Source organism: Lissotriton helveticus, chromosome 6, assembly GCF_964261635.1.
Source record: "Lissotriton helveticus chromosome 6, aLisHel1.1, whole genome shotgun sequence".
Classification (NCBI taxonomy): Eukaryota; Metazoa; Chordata; class Amphibia; order Caudata; family Salamandridae; genus Lissotriton; species Lissotriton helveticus.
In genome coordinates, this window is record NC_136067.1 from 851,564,833 (window position 1) to 851,585,426 (window position 20,594).

Genomic DNA, 20,594 nt, shown 5'->3' on the forward strand with positions numbered 1-20,594 from the left:
GAAAGAGAAGAAGGGAAAACGGAGCGACGGAAGAAAAGAAAGAGAACAAAAAACAAGCAACGGAGAGTGAAAGGGGAGGGGGGCGGTAACGGGCACACGGGGAGGGGGGCGGAACGGACAGCGGGAGGGGGCGGGAACGGGGCACAGGACAGCGAGGGGGGGAGGGCGGGAACGGGGCACAGGACAGCGAGGGGGGGGTGGGCGGGAACAGGGCACAGGACAGCGAGGGGGTGGCGGGAACAGCACACGGTCAGCGGGAGGGGGGGGCGGGAAGGCAAGGAAATGGAAAAACAAGCTCTCACCCACCTGGACTTCCTCCAACGTCGGTCGGCCGCAGAATGAGAGCAACATGGCGCCGAAAAAAACAAAAAACAACTCCGCCCACCGCCGCATGACTCACAGAGGGAACGCCCAGGGAAAAAATCGAGGGAACGCCCACGAATCTGGTCCGTGAATGACGGACAGATCTCTGTTCCAATGGCTAGCCTCCATTTATGGAGCTAGCCAATGGAACAGAGGGCAACAGAGGGCGTATTCAAGTGCCCTTACTGTGAAGACTACAGATTTCTCTGGAGGCGGAGCTAAGAGCTCCGCCCTCCAGCGAAACCTAATAAAAGACCTCTTGCAACATAAATACCAAAGACTTAGAGGAATAAGTACATAAATAATACAGCATAACAAATAACGAAATATAAATATTCATCTTTAAGCCATTGTAGGTGCTAAATGATCAGCTAAATCCCCCGGGTCTTAACCCGTTGGCTTCACCGCCCGTTTTGCGGAAGTGCGGCACTTCCGCAAAACGGGTGAGGCCGCGTCGGCCATTGGCTGACGGCAACACCAGCGAGTTAGTGCTGCTGTTGGCCAATGGCCGACGGCAGCATGGATGGGGTTAAGGCCCAATCTTCGTTGCTGTGGCCTTTTAATAGCATATAAGCTAGATTTGAGCTGACATATAGCATATAGCCTTTCTCTCCACATTTCGAAGGTGGAGGATCTTTCTGCCACCAGAGTGATGCTATGCATAGCCTTGCCACTGCCACAGCTATGAAAACGAAATATCTAAATGCATACATTTCCTGAGCGGCCATGGCATCTTCCAGAACTCCCAAAAGCATAACTGTTGGTGTAATCACAATCTATGCCTCTGTAACCTCCATCAATAAAAGCTGCATCCAATTTATCAGATGTCTCAGCTCTGGGCATGCGAAAAACATATGCACACTGTCAGCCCTATCCATCCCACAGTGAGTGCATTTGCCTTCATTTAAGCCACCCCATTGTGCAATCTTTGCGGGAGTATAGTACAAGTTAAACGTAGTTTTATATTGTTGTGTTTTAAAACTGGAGGAAATCAAAAGTTTATCAGCCAATACAATAGATTCTTGTAAAATATTCTCTTCCTGAGACAATCTGGTATTCCATTTTGAATTCTGTACTTCCAGATCATCACTCTGTATTTCAATGAAAGTTTGATATAAGACACCAATCTTTCCTCGCCTCCTAACTAGTTCGAACAAATTACATTTCTGAGCCAGGCAGACAGCATCTCCTCTTTTTACAAGATAGTCCCGGATCTGCAAGTATTTAAAAAAGTCAGTTTTAGAGAGATGAAATTATAACATCAGCGAAGAATAGGCTTTAACACCACTGCTATCCACTAAGTCTCCCAAAGTCTGACTGCCTTTTTGTCTCCATCTGGCCATAGTAACATCAGAAAAAATAGAGGGCATCAATTCTGAAGAGGAGGTAGGCGTGTACAAATTAAACCTGTCAATCTCCAAGTAACTCCGTATCTGAAGCCATGCCTTATGCGCCGCTTGAACCACCTTAAAGCGTTTTTTTTTTATAGTAACTGGGCTCAAGAATTCGAAAGAAGCTCCTCTCTGCTTTGGGGCCTGTTGTGTCGTGTGGGGTACACACGACAGGGGATAGTGACGGACTGGGGGCAGTGGGGGTAACACTGGGGCCCTATGAAATAAGTACTCGGACACTAAGGTGCTATGCTGATCGTCTCTCACGCCGTCGCCCAACTGGCGTACGTGCATGCGTAGACGCTATTTATTTAACTGGAGTTACGTGGGTGTGACTCCACCGACTAGAACACTACATTCCTCCCCAACAAACATAAAACAATCATAGAAAATAGTGACACAGTCTTTCAAGATGTCTGCCATAGTCTATCATCTGCACAGGACTCTTAACAGCAGGGCCACATCCAATATAAAGAAATAAAGAACAGTCTTACATTACGTAGTCTTTCAAACGACTGGAGGGCACCGGGTTCCTTCTCAGCTGGTACTAGGACAGTCCTCGGCTCTGGGTCTCACCACCTCCGGACTCAACATCAACTCCTGTTTCTGCAGTCGCTTGGTCCGGTCCCATGTCACTGCCGTCAACGCCTTCACTCTCCATGCTGCCATCCCTGCGGGGCGTCTCATCAGGAGCTTGTGGATATTCAGTAGGAAGGGCCACGTCCATCAGGGCCCGAGGGCTAGCAGCGTCTTCGACTGGGGACTGTGGTCTAACCGGGGACTGCACCCTTTCCATTGCCACCGGGGGTGTCACGCAGGCTCCCTTAAGTTGGTATTTTTTGAAGTGTGACACGTTGCGGGTTACACTTTCCCGGCCTCTGGTAGCGGTGACTCTGGTACCTTTGACACTAACTACTGCCCATGGGTCAGGCTCATAGGGAAGCCTGAATTTGCCGCAGGTAACCCGATTCTTTACCAATACTAGGTCCCCTTGGGCAATCTGGGGCCTCTAGGCCCTTCTCCGCCGACTGACTTGCGCATGTGAACGCTGACGTCGGGATTCGACCTGACATTCATCTGGAGATGCAGGCTGCCATTGCGGATGATGAGGTATCGAATCCATGACTACACGTCCCATAAGCAGGTGTCCTGGAGCAACACCCGTGGTGGTGTGGGGTGTCTGCCGATAGTTCCTTAGGAATGTAAAGATGGCCAGTTCAACAGAGTGACCTTTGTCATGGGCAATCCTGATGACCTTATTAAGAGTCCGCATAAATCTTTCGGCTTCGCCATTGGCTTGCGGCCACCTTGGAGTGATTCGCCAATATTTGATACCCAGTGCGTTCAAGTAGTTGGCTAGTTCCTGTCCTTGAAATGGAGGGCCATTATCCGTTTTGATTTCTCGTATTAGCCCATGCGCAGCCATGATTTTCTCTAGCTTCGGAATCAATTCGGCAGCACTGTTTGTGGATACAATCTCCATATTTGGAGTGATCATCAATTACTACCATTGTGTGGCGTCCATCAGGAAGACTGCCAAAGTCAAGACTGACACAGGCCCAGGGAGACTTGGGCCGTGGTTCCACCAGGATCGGGGCTGGTCTGGGGAGGTCTCCGGTCACTTGACATGCTGCACAGGACCGAACGGTGGCCTCGACCAGGTCATCCATTAGCGGAAACCACACCTTGGTCCGAAGGCGGGATTTCGTTTTTACGATGCCTTGATGGCCTACATGAGCCAGTTGAACGACCTGATCTGTTAGGGAAGACGGTATTACCAGCCGGTGTCCTCGTAGTAGGCACTCAGTGTGATCCTCATTCAGCTCCTCTCGCACGTGGTACAAGCTGTCCATTATGCGTTGTGCCCCCGGAGTCAGGATCTTCCACTCCTCTTTTGCTTTGTGCCAGTTTCCTCTTTGCACAGCCACAATGGCTCTTTGAAGGCAGTCGTCCTTTCTAGTGGCATCTGCGATGTGTTCGATGGATATGGGCAATGGACATGATCGGGCCGTGATGCACCTTACATATTCTTCTGTGTCAGCTGCATCTTCCATCTCTTCCCGGGTGGCTGCTCGCGGATGTCGTGATAAGTAATCAGCAGGGTTGCGAGATCCGGGCTGGTACTCCACCCGGCAATTGTAGTTTTGGAGCTGCAGCATCCATTTTTCAATGCGTGGCGGAGGCTTTGTAGAGGTTCCTGAGAATAATGCAACCAGAGGCTTGTGATCTGTGGCAACGACAAACGGTTTTCCATATACGTATAGGTAGAAGTGCCGGCACCCCTAGTGCATTGCGATCGCCTCCTTCTCAATTTGAGAGTATCTCTGGTCCGTTTCTGTAAGGGACCGACTGGCGAAAGCCACTGGAGACCAGTCTTCGTCTGCTCGCTGACGCTGCATCAGCACCGCTCCTAGTCCGACGGGACCCGCATCTACCGCCACCAACGTCAATTTCCTTGGGTCGATGAATGCCAGGGTGGTGGCTTCTGATAGCGCCTCTTTGATGTCCCGAAATGCTTTGTCTTGCTCCAGGCCCCATCTCCACGGGGTGGCTTCTTTGGTTAGTTCCCGCAGATGTAATGTCAAGTTAGCCAAGTCTCGCATGAACCTTCCACAGTAGTTTACCATCCCAAGGAAACTTCGAACTTCTGTGACGGTATTGGGGGGTGCAGCCTCTTTGATGTCCTTCACTTTTTCTGGGTCAGGGTTCACTCCTTCAATCGAAAACGTGTAGCCGAAGAATTTTATTTTCCGCTTCAGAAATTCACATTTTTCCCTGTGCAGGGTTAGCCCTGCTTCCCGTAGCCTCCGTAGGACTTGTGTGAGGCGATTGTTATGCTCCGGTATGGTCCTCGCGTGTATCATGATGTCATCACTGACATTTATCACCCCTGGATTGTCGGCAATGAGCTCCTGTATCACGTTTTGGAAAACCTCCGCCGCGCTCGAAATCCCAAAACTCAGGCGTGTATATCTCCTGAGCCCTAGATGCGTCGAGAACGTGGTGATGTTGCGTGAGGACTCATCCAACACTAGCTGGTGGTAGCCTGATCGCAGATCTAGTTTGGAGAACCAACACGCTCCCACCATTTCACCTATGAGGTCATCGATAGTAGGAGTTATATGGCATTCTCGCTTAATGGCGGCGTTGGGGAGCCGCATGTCCACGCAGATCCTGACCGCCTCGGGTTGCTTGGGTTTCCTCGTGACCACGATTGGCGACACCCAGGGGGTTGGGCCTGTTACCTTCTCTATTATTCCCGCATTTTCAAGCTTCTTAAGTTCTTCTTCGACCAAAGGTCGCAGGTGGAAGGCTATCCTGCGGTGTCTCAGGGCTACAGGTTGCACTGTGTTGTCAATGTGAAGGTGGACCTCCTTTCCTCTGAACCTTCCGATGCCCTTGAATACCTCGGTAAACTCCGTCAACAGCTCTTGAATAGATTCCTGGTGTACTCCAAACGCGAACGACACCACTCCTAGGTCTTCAGCCGCCCTGCATCCTAATAACATGCCCTGCCCATCTTCTGACACAAACACATTGGCGGTGACGGACCGATCTCCATGTGATATTGAGGTCTTGAATTTCCGTTTTATCTTTAAGGGGGTATCTTGTCCATATGCGAACACTGTGATGGCTGATGGAAGTAGGACCGGCGGCGGGTCTAGAGTTTGGTGCAGGTCGGAAGCCATCAGGTTGATGGTCGCCCCTGTGTCCACGACTGCAAGAACATCTTGGGTGCCTACCCGGATGCCACACTGAGGTAGACTTCTGGCCTTACGTGTGGCGGTGCCAATCATGTGCACCTTGTGCACCGTGCGCTCTTCCTCCTCATCATCATCCATGTCGCTTTGGCTCGAGTCCCCTTCCGGTACAGCGTTTATAACCTGGCTGGGCTTCCGGTACTTCTTCGCTCGACATACTTTTTCGAAGTGATTGAAGCGGCCGCAGCCCGAACATCTCTTTCCTTTCGCGGGACATTCTGCTGCGGGATGTGGTAGTCCTCCACAGTAACCAGACGACTTGGGTTGGCCCGTCAAAGGCGCTCCAGAGCCCTTCTTGGCCCATTTCGTCGGAGACTTAACTGTTACTTTGTTGACTGGTTCAGCCTTCACAGGCGCCAGAAGGGCAGCCTCCATGTGCGCAGCCCGGGCCTTTGATAGCTCTTTGGTACGCCCTAAGGTTAGGATGTCCACCAAGGATTTTCCGGACTCCTCACGAATTCGCTCCCGCAGTTTGGCAGAGGAGCAGCCTTGAATGATCTGGCCGCGAACCTCTTCGGTGACGTCAGCGAACCCACACGTGGACGCAAGGTTCTTCAAGCGCGCATGATAGGTGTCTATCGACTCTTCTGGCAGCTGTCTCGCCTGCCTGAATATTAACCTCTCATAGTCCTGGTTAGCCATGGGCTCGAAGTGCGCGTTGATTAACGTGTGGTGGTTTTTGGGAGTGGCTTCCACTAAGGTCTTTGCTATATGGTGAACATCCTTGCCTCCTAGATGAAGGACCATGGCCCTCTTTTGATCCTTGTGAACTTTGGTGGCTTCAAAGAAGATTATCAATCGGTCCACCCAGTCCTTCCACTTGGGAGCTAGCGAAGATGGGGAGCCCTCAACCACGAATGGCTCAATGGGAGGTATCGTGGCCATGATGTGAATTTGGACGCGTTATCACCTGGATATGACTTAGCACCGTTCTCTAGTCCTGACCCAATACGCTGCTCTGTGTGAGATGCCCCTCTGGTGTATATTTGGGAATGCTGGTGTTGCCAATGCTTGTTGGGAATCGACTCGGCTGATTCTGGACGTCTGGATGACAGAGACAATGTGTCCGTCCTTGATTCTTGTGATGGTTGTGCTTATTACCCCAGTTACTGAGTTCATGTGGGGACCAGTGCCTGCTGCACACCCCTGATTGTTACCCTCGTGGGTCTGGGTGGCCTGTTGCTGTGGTGGAGCGTAGTACTTCTACCCTGGTGAAGGAATGCACTGTGGGGGGCCTGGCACCTCGATGTGGTTCCTCCCCACCCACCGAAGACGAGAGCACTGCGGTGTACAGATCCGCGCAGTGGAAAGGTTCGCCCCTCCTCCACTCGCAGTGAGCCACGTGGCGCTGGGCCTGCGACCGGCCGATGCAGTGCCTGGATTGTAAGGGCTGATGCGCCTCACCTGGCGTCCTCGCGCGCTGCCGATGCAGCCGCGGTGGGTCCTCCTCCACTCCGATGCACGGAGAGACAGCCGCACGCCGGGGGCCCGCCGGGCACGAGCGCCGCGAGCCAAGAGCAGAGGTCGCAGCCGCCTCACGGCAGGCGCGGTGACACAGCAGCGAGGGCACTCCCACCCTCGTCACCAGCTGTTGTGTCGTGTGGGACACACACGACAGGGGATAGTGACGGACTGGGGGCAGTGGGGGTAACACTGGGGCCCTATGAAATAAGTACTCTGACACTAAGGTGCTATGCTGATCGTCTCTCACGCCATCGCCCAACTGGCGTACGTGCGTGCGTAGAAGCTATTTATTTAACTGGAGTCACGTGGGTTTGACGTGTTCCGTCGGTTACTCCACCGACTCGAACACTACAGGGCCCAAAAGCATTTGAAACTTATGCAGGGATTCATCTAGCTTAATTTCTCCTTCCCCTACCAGTAAAATTCCCATTTGTTGAAGTAAACATGCCCAATAATAAAACCGGCAGTTAGGGACTGCCCAGCCCCCTCGAGAGCATGGAAGGGTCATGTACTTCATAGCTCAGCGAGGTTTGCCCTGAGCCCACAGAAAACTGCTACATATAGACTGTAGTTTCTGAAGTTGCTTGCCTGTGAGTTCCAGAGGGACCGCCCTAAAGTAGTACAGGACCCGTGGTAAAATATTCATCTTTAAAACGTTGCACCTTCCAACCATTGACAGATGAAGGCCTTCCATTCTGTCTAGTTCCCTTTTCATTTTCTGCAGCATGGGGTCCCAGTTAGACAATACCATCTTGTCTAGACATGTATTAATATGCACCCCTAAATATGTTGCCCCTCCGTAACTTTAGAATCATTAAAGAGTGCTTGGTCTGTGCATATTACCTGTGTCTTGCCTTGATTTAGCTTATAGCCGAATGCTTTCCCAAATAGTGTTGTTGATAGTTCAATCTCTGCCAAAGTCTTAGCTGGATCGGGCGTGATTATCGCTATATCATCTGCATATGCTAGTATATTAATCCATTCCTGCCCAGGACCCGCTGGCTGAATATTTAGGCTGTTCTCCAACAAATTCAGGAACGGATTAATATAAAGAGCAAATAGTAGAGGGGAGCAAGGACAGCCTTGTCGTGTGCCCTTGATATAGGTACGAGATTAGATTCAAGCCCCATAGCGCATACTCCAGCCACCGGTGATCCATACATGGTACTAATCGCATGAATAAAACCAGGCTCAAAGCCTTGCCACCGCATAGTTGCCCATAAGAATTCCCAGGAGACACGGTCAAACGCCTTCTCTGCATCAAGTAGCACAACTCCACAAGGAGCTTTTTGTACATTAGTAGAGTCCAACATGGCAACTACCCAACCTATATGATTGACCGTGCCTCTTCCTGGGATAAAACCATGTTGGCGAACAGAGACTAAGGGAGTTATCACTCGGGAGAGTCGTGTGGACAATATTTTTGCATAGATTTTCCCATCACAGTTGAGAAGGGAGATGGGTCTGACGATACTGGTAATGTATGCGGTTCATCCTTTTTAAAACAAAAATAACAATGACGCCAGGGCCTCCCCTTTCTGTGCCTCCTGAAATACAGTGAGCATATCTGTTTGTATCTCAGGTAAAAAAGCTTAATATTCTACTGGGAGCTTGCCAGGACCTGCGGCCTTCCCTGTTGCTAGAGCGCCAACAGCCTCTGTGAGCTCTTCCATAGTTTTAGGTTCTTCTAAATAACTCTGATCATCTAAACTTAACATCCTCCTGTATGGATCTTTATAGAAGCATTCAGTTCTCTCCTGATTATTAACATTCCCTGAATATAGATCCTCATAGAAGGCCCTATAGACCTCTATGACCTCCCCCGGTGTTTCTACTATTTTCCCAGTTGAATCTTCAATGGCAGTAAATGTATCTTTAACCTCCTTGCACCTAATTTTCTTGGCCAAGCATCTGCCAGTTGCCTCGCCATACGCATAGCACTCTCTTCTGAACAAATGATATTTTTTTGCTATATCCTTAGCCCACTCCCCATTTATGCTGGCTTTAAAGCGAGCCACCTCCATCTGCGAAATATCTGATTTCCCCTGCAGAGCATATATCAGGGCATAATTTGCTGGTTGCAGGTTATCATAAAGCCCCTGTAGGAGCTGTCTCTGTTATTTCTGAGCATATAATTAAAAGCTCTTGATCTCCCCCCTTAGTCCAGCTCTTAGCGTATCCAAAACAATGCCGCATTTGGCAGAAATACAATTGATAGCCAGAAACTAGTCGTATATGATAAATGAATTGCTCATTGAGTAATAGCTTCCTATCAAAAGAAAACTACCCCCGAAGGAGTGTCAACCCATGCATTTTAAGTTTCAATAACACTGGGTTATGATCCGATGTAATTCGGAGAAATATCTGTATATGTGCCTCTACTAAATAATTTTTTGTAACAAAAAAATAATCTAACCTAGCTAGCTTCTGGTGCGGGCAAGAGTAATGTGTGTATCCTGGATCCAGCTGTTTTAACCTTGGCCAAGCATCAGCAAGACCATGCTCATAAATAAGCTGCTGCAAGGCCTTGTAAACTTTGGGTTTCTGACCAAAATACTTGTCTCCTCCCAAACCCTGGGTAACTTTCTCCAGTTGAATATTAAAGTCCCCACACAGTACCAAAGGGGAAAGCCCCAAAAAAAAAAACCTTGACCTTTACACACACTCGTGGGCTTTCCCCTATACTGAGGATGAATATTACAACAGACCAGTAGAGCAAGCCAGGGCCCAACCATATCAAAGACGTGGTCTGTACCCTCAGAGAGGGGGACAGAGGGGACAGAGAGGAAATAGAGGCACACCTAACAACTGGCGTTTTGATAACACGAGCAGTGAGGACGAGGAGGGGCCAGTCCGACAAGCTGTGCCCACAAACAGCAGGGTCAATTTTGCCCCAGATAACAGATCGGACGAACATCTAGGGGCCCTGTTAAGGTTTTTTTTAGGCCAAGCCCCGAGAGGTGGTCGGGGGGGCAGAGGTCAATCACAGGGGCAGGGCAGAGGGAGAGCGCAACCAACATGGCAAACATACTCACCACGCATCACACGGAGCAAAGCCAGTTCTTTTCGCAATTAGGAGGAGAGATTAATCCACCATCTCCCCACAGCAATGACATTGTGGTAAACTTGTCCTCTTACGAACTGACACCCACTGAATGTGGAGTTTTGAATAAGGGTCTCGGTTATGTACCCACGCCAAAACATGACCCATTTCTCTGTAAGACTGAGATCTCAGAGATGATGAGGAAGATAAAACTACACAAGTTCTTTGCTGATAAGGAGAGTACGCCCTTATCCTTATTTGATACAAATCTACGCCGCCCCTCAAATTTCTGCCCTCCGGCCTCCCTCCTGGGTCCGGAGGTGGCAGTATTTGAACAACGTATCATACAAGAAATAGAATCCCTTGAACAAAATTCACAACACAATCAGGGCCACAATATTACGTAGGAAGAATGGCTGGCTGTTGGAGCTTTACAAAAGAACGCTACCATTACCATCAAGCCAGCCGATAAAGGCGGGACTGTAGTCATATTAAACACCAGTGACTACGAAGCAGAGATTCTCAAACTTTTGGGGGACCGCACTAACTACCAGCCCTTAGTACGTGACCCCACCCCGAGCTTTCTGACACCATCAAGAACATGGTGGCAGAGGCAGTGTCAAAAAAATGGATCACTCCTAAAGAAGCGGACTTTATTATTAACATCAATCCGAGGGTGCCGGCATTTTACATCTTGCCCAAAATCCACAAGCCCCAACGCCAGCCCCCAGGCCGCCCCATCATCTCTGGGATTCAATCCATTCTTGAACCCTTATCCCAGTTTGCGGATTTTTTTCTGAGGGAAGCGGTGGTTACACAGGAATCATACCTTGAACAATTTGATTCTCGCCAGATCACCATCCCTTACTCCGCTCAAGTTACTGTTGCACGGACTCTATTTCCTGCTTGTTGTTGTTTTATGTATATTTGCTGTGAAGCGCTCTGATACCTCTGGGTCCAGCTAGCGCTATACAAAACTTCAATAAATAAATAAATAAATAAATATGTACAGGATACAACTGACATCCTTAATATCCTGAAAAATATAGCCTACGATCCTAAGAACCAACTACTGGTTACGATCGACATAGAGTCGTTATATACCAGCATCCCCCAGGATGCCATGCTGGTGGCAGCAGCGCGGGCCCTGGGGTCGATGGAATGGTTCTACGACACACCCCAGACGTTTGTGCTGCAATGTATTGAGCTGGCACTCACAAGGAATTTTTCCGAGCACCGGGGCCAATTGTACTTACAGACATCGGGGACTTCGATTGGGCCACATTTGCTACCAGCCTGGCCTGCATTTATGTGGGCCAGGTCGAGAAAAATGTGGTCCTCCATCCGTCCAACCCATACCGTGCCAACATCTTGTTGTGGAGACGATATATTGATGATGTCCTCTGTATCTGGACAGGTACAGAGGACCGGCTCAATATATTTTTACAATGGTTGAACCAAGTGGACACTAGCCTTCGGTTCACCTGGACCATCAGTAACATGTCTGCGGTCTACCTTGATGTAGATATCATCGCCGTGGATCAAAAATTGGTGACCAGCGAGCATCATAAGGCAACAGATAGGAACTCCCTCCTTCATTATCACTCCTTCGACCCCAGAGCACTCCGGGACAACTTGCCGGTTGGGCAATTTTTAAGATACCGGCGCAACTGCTCCACCACTGAAACTTTTCTTGATCAATCCACTGAGTTAGTCACCAAACTCCAACAGCGGGAGTACCCAGTAAAGGTGATCAAACGTGCACAGAAGAGGGCCCTTATTACACCACGGGAAGCTTTATTGGAGCGCAATGTGAAAGAAAAACAAACTTGCCTCCCAGTGGTGACGACGTTCGATCCCCTTTCAACGAGGATAAGACAGATCATAAGAAAACACTGGTCCATATTAGATACTACCGCTGACAAAATGCCGGCCCCGCGTTTTGCTTTCAAGAGGGCGTCTAATCTACGTGATAAGTTGGTCCACACACAATATCCCAATGCCGTCCAGGAAACTACCATCCCTGCAGGACATTACCCATGTGGTAATTGTTCGGTATGTGGGTTAACATCAGCCACAAAAAGTGTGATGCTGCGTGGGGGTAGAACATGGTTTCTCAACCGGTTTAGCAACTGTAACACAACACATGTGATTTACAGACTCATGTGTATTTGTGGTCTGTATTACATTGGACTCACCACCCGCAAAGTGAAGATACGCGTGCAGGAACACCTGAGCACAATCAGAGCCAAAAAACTTACCACACGATTGGTGCAACACTTCAATGAGTTTGGACATGACCCCAAAGATCTAAAATGGACCGTTTTAGAAAAAGTGGTGGGCGATACACACAATCGGGATAACATCCTGACAAGAAAGGAAGCAAAATGGATATTCTCTGAGAGGGCGGACCAGGGGGGATTAAATGAAAATATTGAGTGGAATAAAGTGAGCAGGCGGTAAATCCACACTGGCACTTATTATTCCATTAATATAAGTGCCTGTACATATCTTTGCGACAGTGGCCCCGGGACTGGAGTATGAGAAATCATGTATATCGACAGGTACTGACCAGTAGACCGGCAATTTCCCCTACTGAACATTCATGGTGGTCATGCTGATAGGACATACCGAAATGTAATAAACACTATGAGGATAAATCTGTTTTGGGGCACTGCTTGACTGTCCAACTGCTAGAAATTACAATGATCTTCTTTCTAATATATAAAAAATTCCCTCCTTGCCAGTTTTGTATTGTTTTTCTCCCAGTTTTGAAAATTGCAACATAGAAATATTTGGCACTGACAGGCCGAGGTGTTAAACTACATTGTAATCGGCGCGCACCGGACTTAGTATCTCTACATACTGTGAGGGGCCTAGTTGTGAAGCAACAGTGAAAACGGCACGTACCATCTGAGCCCATTCTAAGATGGCCGCGCTGCGTTACGTGGGAGGCGGAGTCACGCCCCCCCCGGCTACTTCCAGTTCCCCCGAGCTATGCTGGGTGAGGACCGTCGGAAGCGCCGGAGGGACTCGGCAGCAGTAAGAGAGTGTGTGGGACCGGGTGATAGAGTGAATGAGGGACCCTCTTCTACTAGCTTATATAAGAATGAATGGTGTCCGAGTTGGAAGTGGATGGAGATACTTTTTATAAGCGACATGGGTGTATGCTGAACCGCGGTTCACGCAGTCTTTTACAGAAACGGCTGATAACAACTAGCTCCACATTGTAAATGTAAATGTAAATTGATACTTGTATAGCGCACTACTCACCCGCAAGGGTCTCAAGGCGTTTGTACGAATACCGCTGTGTAACCTATCCTGGCTTTCCCTGTGAGGTGTCCACTCCTGGGCCTCCCCTAGGTGAAGGCCAGGCATCCTTAGCGTTGTGGGGGCCGTTGTGGAGATTAAGCAAGCTATTGCCCAGAGTTGCAGAGTGGGACTCCATGATTGGAATAGGCACCAAGGCGAGAATTATCAGGTCCGTGGAATTTTGAGCCCAAGGCCCGCCGAGGCGGGGAATTGAACCCTGGTCCCGGGCTAGACCTCTGCATCAGGGTCTGCCGCTCTAACCATTGAGCCACACTTCTCCACCTTGACGTCACTTTGGCTGACGGAGCTGGTCACATGCAGTATTACATTTGCTCACGCTTGTGGCCCGGTGAGTGAGAGCGAGCACTCAACACTTGTTGAGAGCAACCATGACTGCATTCTGTAATTTGCAGTTAACGGAATGGGTGAGAGGTAGCATTGTCGTGGCCTGACTCGCCGGCTGCCGCAGGGGGCAACAGGTGTTTAAGAATGAGTGTGAACCATGGTACACTTTGAAATCGACTTGACCATTTGATTTCCTGTCCTACTTTTACCAATATGTGCATGTAGGTGGCTGAGACAACTTCCAGCCATTACCGGACACGTGATCACGCGACACGGGGTCCAACAGAGGGGTGCCGGTACGTGCAGACTTGCCACCCTTAAGGTAAATACGACCTATTGGCATTTTGAAATGTGTGGTATACTGGTTACGTCCTTGAGATACCCTTCATCTGAAGGGGTGCAGTACAACCTCCACAGTGCTCTGGGTTTGTATTTACACAGGTCCTTGTTCTATTGAGAAGACTGAGGATAGAGAACCCCTCGAATGCCCTGATGAAATCGCTGAAAGTTGGAGCGATGAAACATCTCGGCTTGAGGATAAAATAATTATGGTATATAATTAACCATTTTTAAATGGCAGGTCTTGCAGCAACAGAATAAAAACGAATAGCCAGCAAAACCTTGCCTTGCTTTACCAGTTTGTCTGGTTAGGGGTTTATTTATGTACACAATATTTCACATCAGTGTTTATATGTTTGTCACTGGTCTCTTTTCACCACTATTCTCACGTGTGCACGATGATATGTTTTTGTGCACTTCTGTCTTTTCACATAGAGAGAGTGACCAGTGATGAGAAGTGGGTACACCGGTAATTGCTAGCCAGGAACCCCCTCTGGTGTGACTACCGTGAGGCACTCTCTCTATTTTCTACACCTTTTCTGGTTGTAGTGAGTGTGGACCTGTGTGTTTTTACAGTGAACAATTACGCATCATGACCATAGGACTAGTGTTATTCGACAGGGGATTCATATTGATAATAAGATATCGTACCCCGGTTTCTGGTCGTATATGTGGATGCGTCTCCGATTAGGTGAGGCTTTGGTTGATTAATTGTTGTTTGAGTGGGGGGCAGCCTTACCTATTACCTTCCCCCTTAACCCCTATAGATTGATGGGAAGCCCAAGAAGCCAGCTCTGTGTTCAGATTTCCTATAACCTGTGCTTCATTATGATTAGATCCGTACACGGAGCATATTATACGTTTCTTGTTAGCAATTACACATTCAATTATCGCCCAGCGGCCATATTTATCTGCCATGCTTTTGGCTACCGGTAATATATTATTCTTAGTCACAATGGCCACACCTCTAGTGGTAGTTCCCTGTGACGTGCAAACAAGAGCTTATATCCCAGCTCGCTTAATACCATATACTTATTCCAAGGAATATGTGTCTCTTGGAGACATACCACATCGGGGGACATATTTCTAATTTCCTGAGCTACCCTTTGCCGCTTAGCCCTATCATTAAGCCCCATACATTAAACGTACAAATGGACAATTCAGACATATTATAACCCTGTTCAAAACTGCGTAGACCGCTCCCTCTCTCCAAAAACCTCATAATCTTTCCTCTTGTTTGCATCTATGGAGTTGTTCATGTATGTGAGAATCCGCCAGAGTGTCAAGGCTGCCACACCTGATTTCCCTCGAGAGCCACAAATGCTGGGCCCACTCCACATAATTTAACCGTGCACTTTCCCATCTCAAGTGCTATATCACCACTCGCAGGCATCGGTGGCACTCACTCCCGCCGCCTCCAGGACTTGATGGGAGGCAGATTTGAGCATACCCCTGTCAGATAAACAGTGGACATATTGCTGTAATCAGACTGGAATTATATCTGCAAAAAGCCGCTTGAGGATAATACATTATACATTTCTTCACCGCCTGCATTACACCCCAGCCAGCCAAGAAGCATAGGTTTTAGATTCAGGCAGAGAATAGATGTGACAGGTGTGGGCGGGGGAACGCAGACTTCATGCACTAAGAGCATGGGAATGTGAGCCTATCATGGCATATTGGCGGCAGATCCTAGAAGCGTTTGGGGAGATGGTAGGGATGCCGTTGCCGATGTCCCTTATTATGGCCTCGCTGGGGTATACTGAGGAAATTGAGGCCACTTACAGGAAGTCTGCTGCACTAGGGTTCATGTTGACAAAGAGGAAGGTGGCTTGTAGGTGGGGCGGGCATGGCGCCAAAATTCAAGGACTGGATCCAGGACCTTATACTATGGCAGGAACAATCTCTCATATATGCTGAGCTCCTCTTTCCGGTCTCCAGACCGAGAGATATATGGGATCCTCTGCAAACGCATGTATTTAACACACACGCCTTAGAGGGATGGGGAGTGCATGTGGAACTATCGAAGAATAGGGAAGCAGGAGGAAGGGTGAGGAGGGTGGATATGTGGAGCATGTCTTAGGTATTGTGGGACCATCTCGCTGTGTCCGGCCAAACTGTTTTTCAAATATTGCCTGCACTTATTCAATTTCTTCGACTAATGCATGAAGACGTTGATACAGATCTTTTATTGGTGTTTGGATCATAAAAAACTTTTTAAAAAATCAAATCATCAGAAAAGCATAGCATCCAACTAGGAACATGCCCTATTAGAAAATACTTGAATGCGCGTTGCAGACATTGTAGCAGACTTCTTCCTCACTGGACCAATCAAATGCAGCACTCGTCTAAGAGCAGGTTAATCTGTTCCTCTCCCACGAAAATATATGCAGCTTGCAAAGCTTTATCACAAGTTAGCTACAGACATTCTTATGCAGTTAATTTCTGGAAACGTAATCCTCAGTTCCCATAGGCATCAAATGCAGACTGGCTGTTTAAATATTAAATGTTTCTCTGTGTAGATAATGAACTATGCTAAGGAAGAGAAACATTAACTTGCAAAATATTTGTTTAGTAATACACACATACACAAATAAAGAATACTGTTTTAAATGTGCAACTATTCTATTCAAGCATTATGTGACATATTGTGAGAATCCGTAATTAATCATTACATGTTGCTGAGTAAAATAATCCATTTATCAAAACCGGAACATTCTTAAATAATGACTAACATTTCTAAGCATGTCACATTAAAGTCAAGCTTCTAAATTACGTTTGTGCACATTTCCACAATATTAGTCAAAGTAAACTTGCTTCTTAACATTTCTAATGCCTATACACATAGCTATGACGGCCTACTGCAGTTTGCACATTTTAAATACTTGTTATTTCAGCTTTGAATTTTACATTAATCATTGCACAATTTAACAGCTAATCTAAATAACCAGCATTTTAATTAATGGATTTCACCAGTCTTCCTTCTGAAGGTTATCTTAACCATCACATTATCTCGATTTCACAAGTGAGTTCTGCTCAAACTTTCATCATCCATTGAATCCTGTTGTTTCTGTTTTAAACTTTGGAATGTTAATCATTTATGGTAGTCATCATTCATGAGGTTATTTCAATCTAATTCTTTTTCCAATTTCTTATTTCTTTTTCTGCTTTTTCTCTTGTGTACATAGAGTATACAGATTTTGAATAAAGCAAATAGGCATAACAAACAAAGCCCTATTATTAGTATTGACATAAGTATAGCTTTTAAAATACCACTTCCTGCTGTTGTAATCCAATTCTCAATTGTATGAATCCCTTTCCCAAAATTTTCAAAAACACCGGGTGTTTCCAACCCTTCTAATTCAGGTTTCAAATCTGAAATTTTCTATGAAAATTCCTCTGTTTTCTTACTCTTGTCTTGTATGTATCAGGAATAATGGGTTAATTTAAGCATCTTGCAGACTCTGCCTTTTTCTGCTAGTAAAATGTCTCATGCGAGTCAGTCTTGCAAACCCATTAATCGTATCGCTACAAGCTTGGTGTTTAATACTAATAGAGCTCCATAAGTACTGGTTGACAGCTTGTCGACAACAGTTGAGAGTTTTCTAATCTTTTCATCATTAAGTATGACTGCTACAGGTGAAAGTATTGTCTCCCACTAATGCACCTCCAATTTCTGCACTACAAGTGTGTCTGTGTGCTGGTGTCATTGTTAATGCATTTATACTATTCACAAGGTATATCTTAGGAAATAGCAAAGGTAAATAGCACATTCCTTCCCAGTCAGCAGGCTGCAGAAAATAAGCATTCTGCGCACAAACAAAATAAACTCCAGGAATTTCAGATTCCTCTCCCTGTAAAATGTACCACATTCTGTCCATGAATTTGAATGTCTACTAATCCTTTGCCACTGGATTCAAGCTAGCCTGGCTGATTAGTCAGAAAACCGGTCCCAGGATGCCTGTTTCCGTTCCAGGGAAGACATGGCTTGGCAGTTTGGGCTGGACTGTTCCTATGAGGCACAGGGTCAGACTGATTTGCATATGGCCATGTCTGAACTGGGGTGGCGGAATGAGCTAAAGAATGATGATGGATTAAACCCAGATCTGTGACGGGGGTGAGTGCTTGCAATGTTCAACACTCCGTCCATCATCCCCTTTGGTTTGCTTTGTTTGCCCTAAGTTGGCAGGGTATGCCCAGATGTGGGTCCCTTGCTCACTTTGCCACTGGATTCAAGCTAGTCTGGCTGATGAAGGCTGATTAGCTAGAAACCGGTCCCAGGATGCTTGTTTCCGTTCCAGGGAAGACATGGCTTGGCAGTTTGGGCTGGACTGTTCCCACGAGGCACATGGTCAGACTGATTTGCATATGACATGCCATGTCTTAACTGGGGTGGCGGAATGAGCTAAAGAACGATGATGGATTAAACCCAGATCTGTGACTTTGGGTGAGTGCTTGCAAAGTTCAACACTCCGTCCATCATCCCCTTTGGTTTTGCTGTGTCTACTAATCCCTACATTTCTGGTTTGTTTGGGTGTCCTTCTTCTGTAATCGCAAATTATCCCTTTATTGTGGCTGTCTAACCTAAATTTTGGGTAAACCATTTTCTTTTTAAATTAATCTTCCTTTTTCCAAACATTTTTCAAAACATTACTGTGTTTATCTTTACTACGTGTCAGGTTAGTATTTCTTTCCTCTAAAATCATAACAAAAACCTTCTCTAGTGGTCATATTAAGCAGGTTAAACTGTTTTGATAAGCCTTAATGCTATCTATATGTCTGTGTTGCATACAAAAGTACCAAGCTGTGTCCATTTCTTTTGCTTGCGACTGTTAATGTATTCTTTCTTCTACGGGCACTCTAGAAAGAATGAAATCATAGTTACAATAGACATATTAAATATATTTGTGTCTATATACAAGTGAAAGCAGTGTAAGGCATGTAATTCAATAGGATAATGGCATGTGATAAGACATGACTTCTTCTGATGCTGATGACGGTAAATGAGCACAGACCTAACAGTCTTTTGCTCCCATGGTATATGGTATATGTATTCCTGGACTAATCTGGAATGAACGTTAGTTGAGTGATAAATGAAGCTTTCAATTGCTCTTCAACATTTAAAAACATGCATGTGTGTTTGTTGTGTTTGCATTTCTAAAGCCTTCCTCTAGTGTTAAATAAAATCTTACTAGCACTATTGTAATATTTATTAGTGTTATTGCAAAAACTGAACACATAATGTATTTACACTTATTTCTAAAGCAACATATGTTTCTCCGAAAGCAGATGAGATGCTGTTAAGTTCAAAGTTCCCTGCATAATTTTGTAAGTAGCTTAATTAAGATGGGTAAATGTCTTATAGACAATCCTTCATCTTACTCCATGTTCTTCTAAATTGTTATAACTACTCTTCTACAGCAGACTCGGGCCTAGGTAATCTAATTTAAAATTAAAAAAACTTAGTTAGTTAGTGTCAGTCTATATCTTTCAACAAACCTTTTTGATTAGATTTTTTCCCAATGACTCTTTATTATTGCACTGCTTGTTTTTGACAGTTATCTTTACACTAACAATGCTTATGGCAGTGAAGCCATGGAGGCTCCAACAGTTCAGATTTCACATCACACAACTCATCTAATGTGACATTCAGTTCTTGGTCCTGAAAATAAGACCACTCAAGTAGCTTAATAAACCTCCGACAAGGCGGTCTTGTTCTTTTTGATCTTCTCAGTTTTTGATGATCTCATTCTGTATCACTTTCTGTCTCCTCAGGAACTGCTGATGGAATCCGATCAACTGATATGCTCTTTCTCATCCTTCCTTGATTACAGTTCTGTGGCCATTCAACTCTATGGGTGATGCTTCTCATTTCAGAGCTTGCTCCTACACCCGAATCCTCCTACTGTACTAATGTTGTCTCAGTAATGTTTCCAAGTTGAGAGTCAGTCTCTGCTTCTCCTTCATTAGAGAATTCAGTGACATTTTTTGAAACAACAGGTACTCTGATTTTTGTTGCAGTGTGTGTCTTCTCCTTGCTGCTGTTGTGTTCTCGGTACTACTGCTCTTTACAGTCTCCCAGCTGGGAGTGGTGCAGTCACAAATGCTCTTCGTTCAGGATGAAAGAGCACAATTGCTTCTTCTGGATTTCTCACTTTATTGGTGTGCAATGCATGCACCAAATTTGGAACTCTGCAACACATAACTGCAGTGTTGGTTACTAAAATTACCTGGAAGGGGCCTTTCAATCTCTGTTCCAGACAAGACTTCTGATCGTGCTTCTTGATCACAACCTAATCACCAAGATTGAGGTCATGGCACTGTTTTTGATGCAGATCTTTAGTGACAGCTGCAACCTGGTAAGAAACAGAACGGACCACATCAGCCAATCCTTTGCAGTAATCGAGTACATATCATCTGTGACATTCAAGAGTGCATTTGCATGTACAGGAGGCAGCTTCATTGCATGGCCCATCAGAATCTCGTGGATTGATAAACCAGTCTTCCTATCAGGGATATTTCGAATACTCATCAGCATCAAATGTAAAGCATCTGGCCATTTCAGTGATGTTGAAG

General features: G+C 46.5%; 1 protein-coding gene across 1 annotated transcript in view; it reads right to left on the reverse strand.

Moving 5' to 3' along the window:
• LOC144763143 (heat shock factor protein 2-like) overlaps nucleotides 1-20,352 on the reverse strand; it is a 406,222-nt gene extending 385,870 nt beyond the window's left edge. Inside the window, exon 1 of the mRNA XM_078648463.1 lies at nucleotides 20,249-20,352. The gene's annotated coding sequence lies outside the window, so the exon portion shown is untranslated. The remainder of the gene's footprint in view (nucleotides 1-20,248) is intronic.
• Nucleotides 20,353-20,594: the final 242 nt, after the last annotated feature.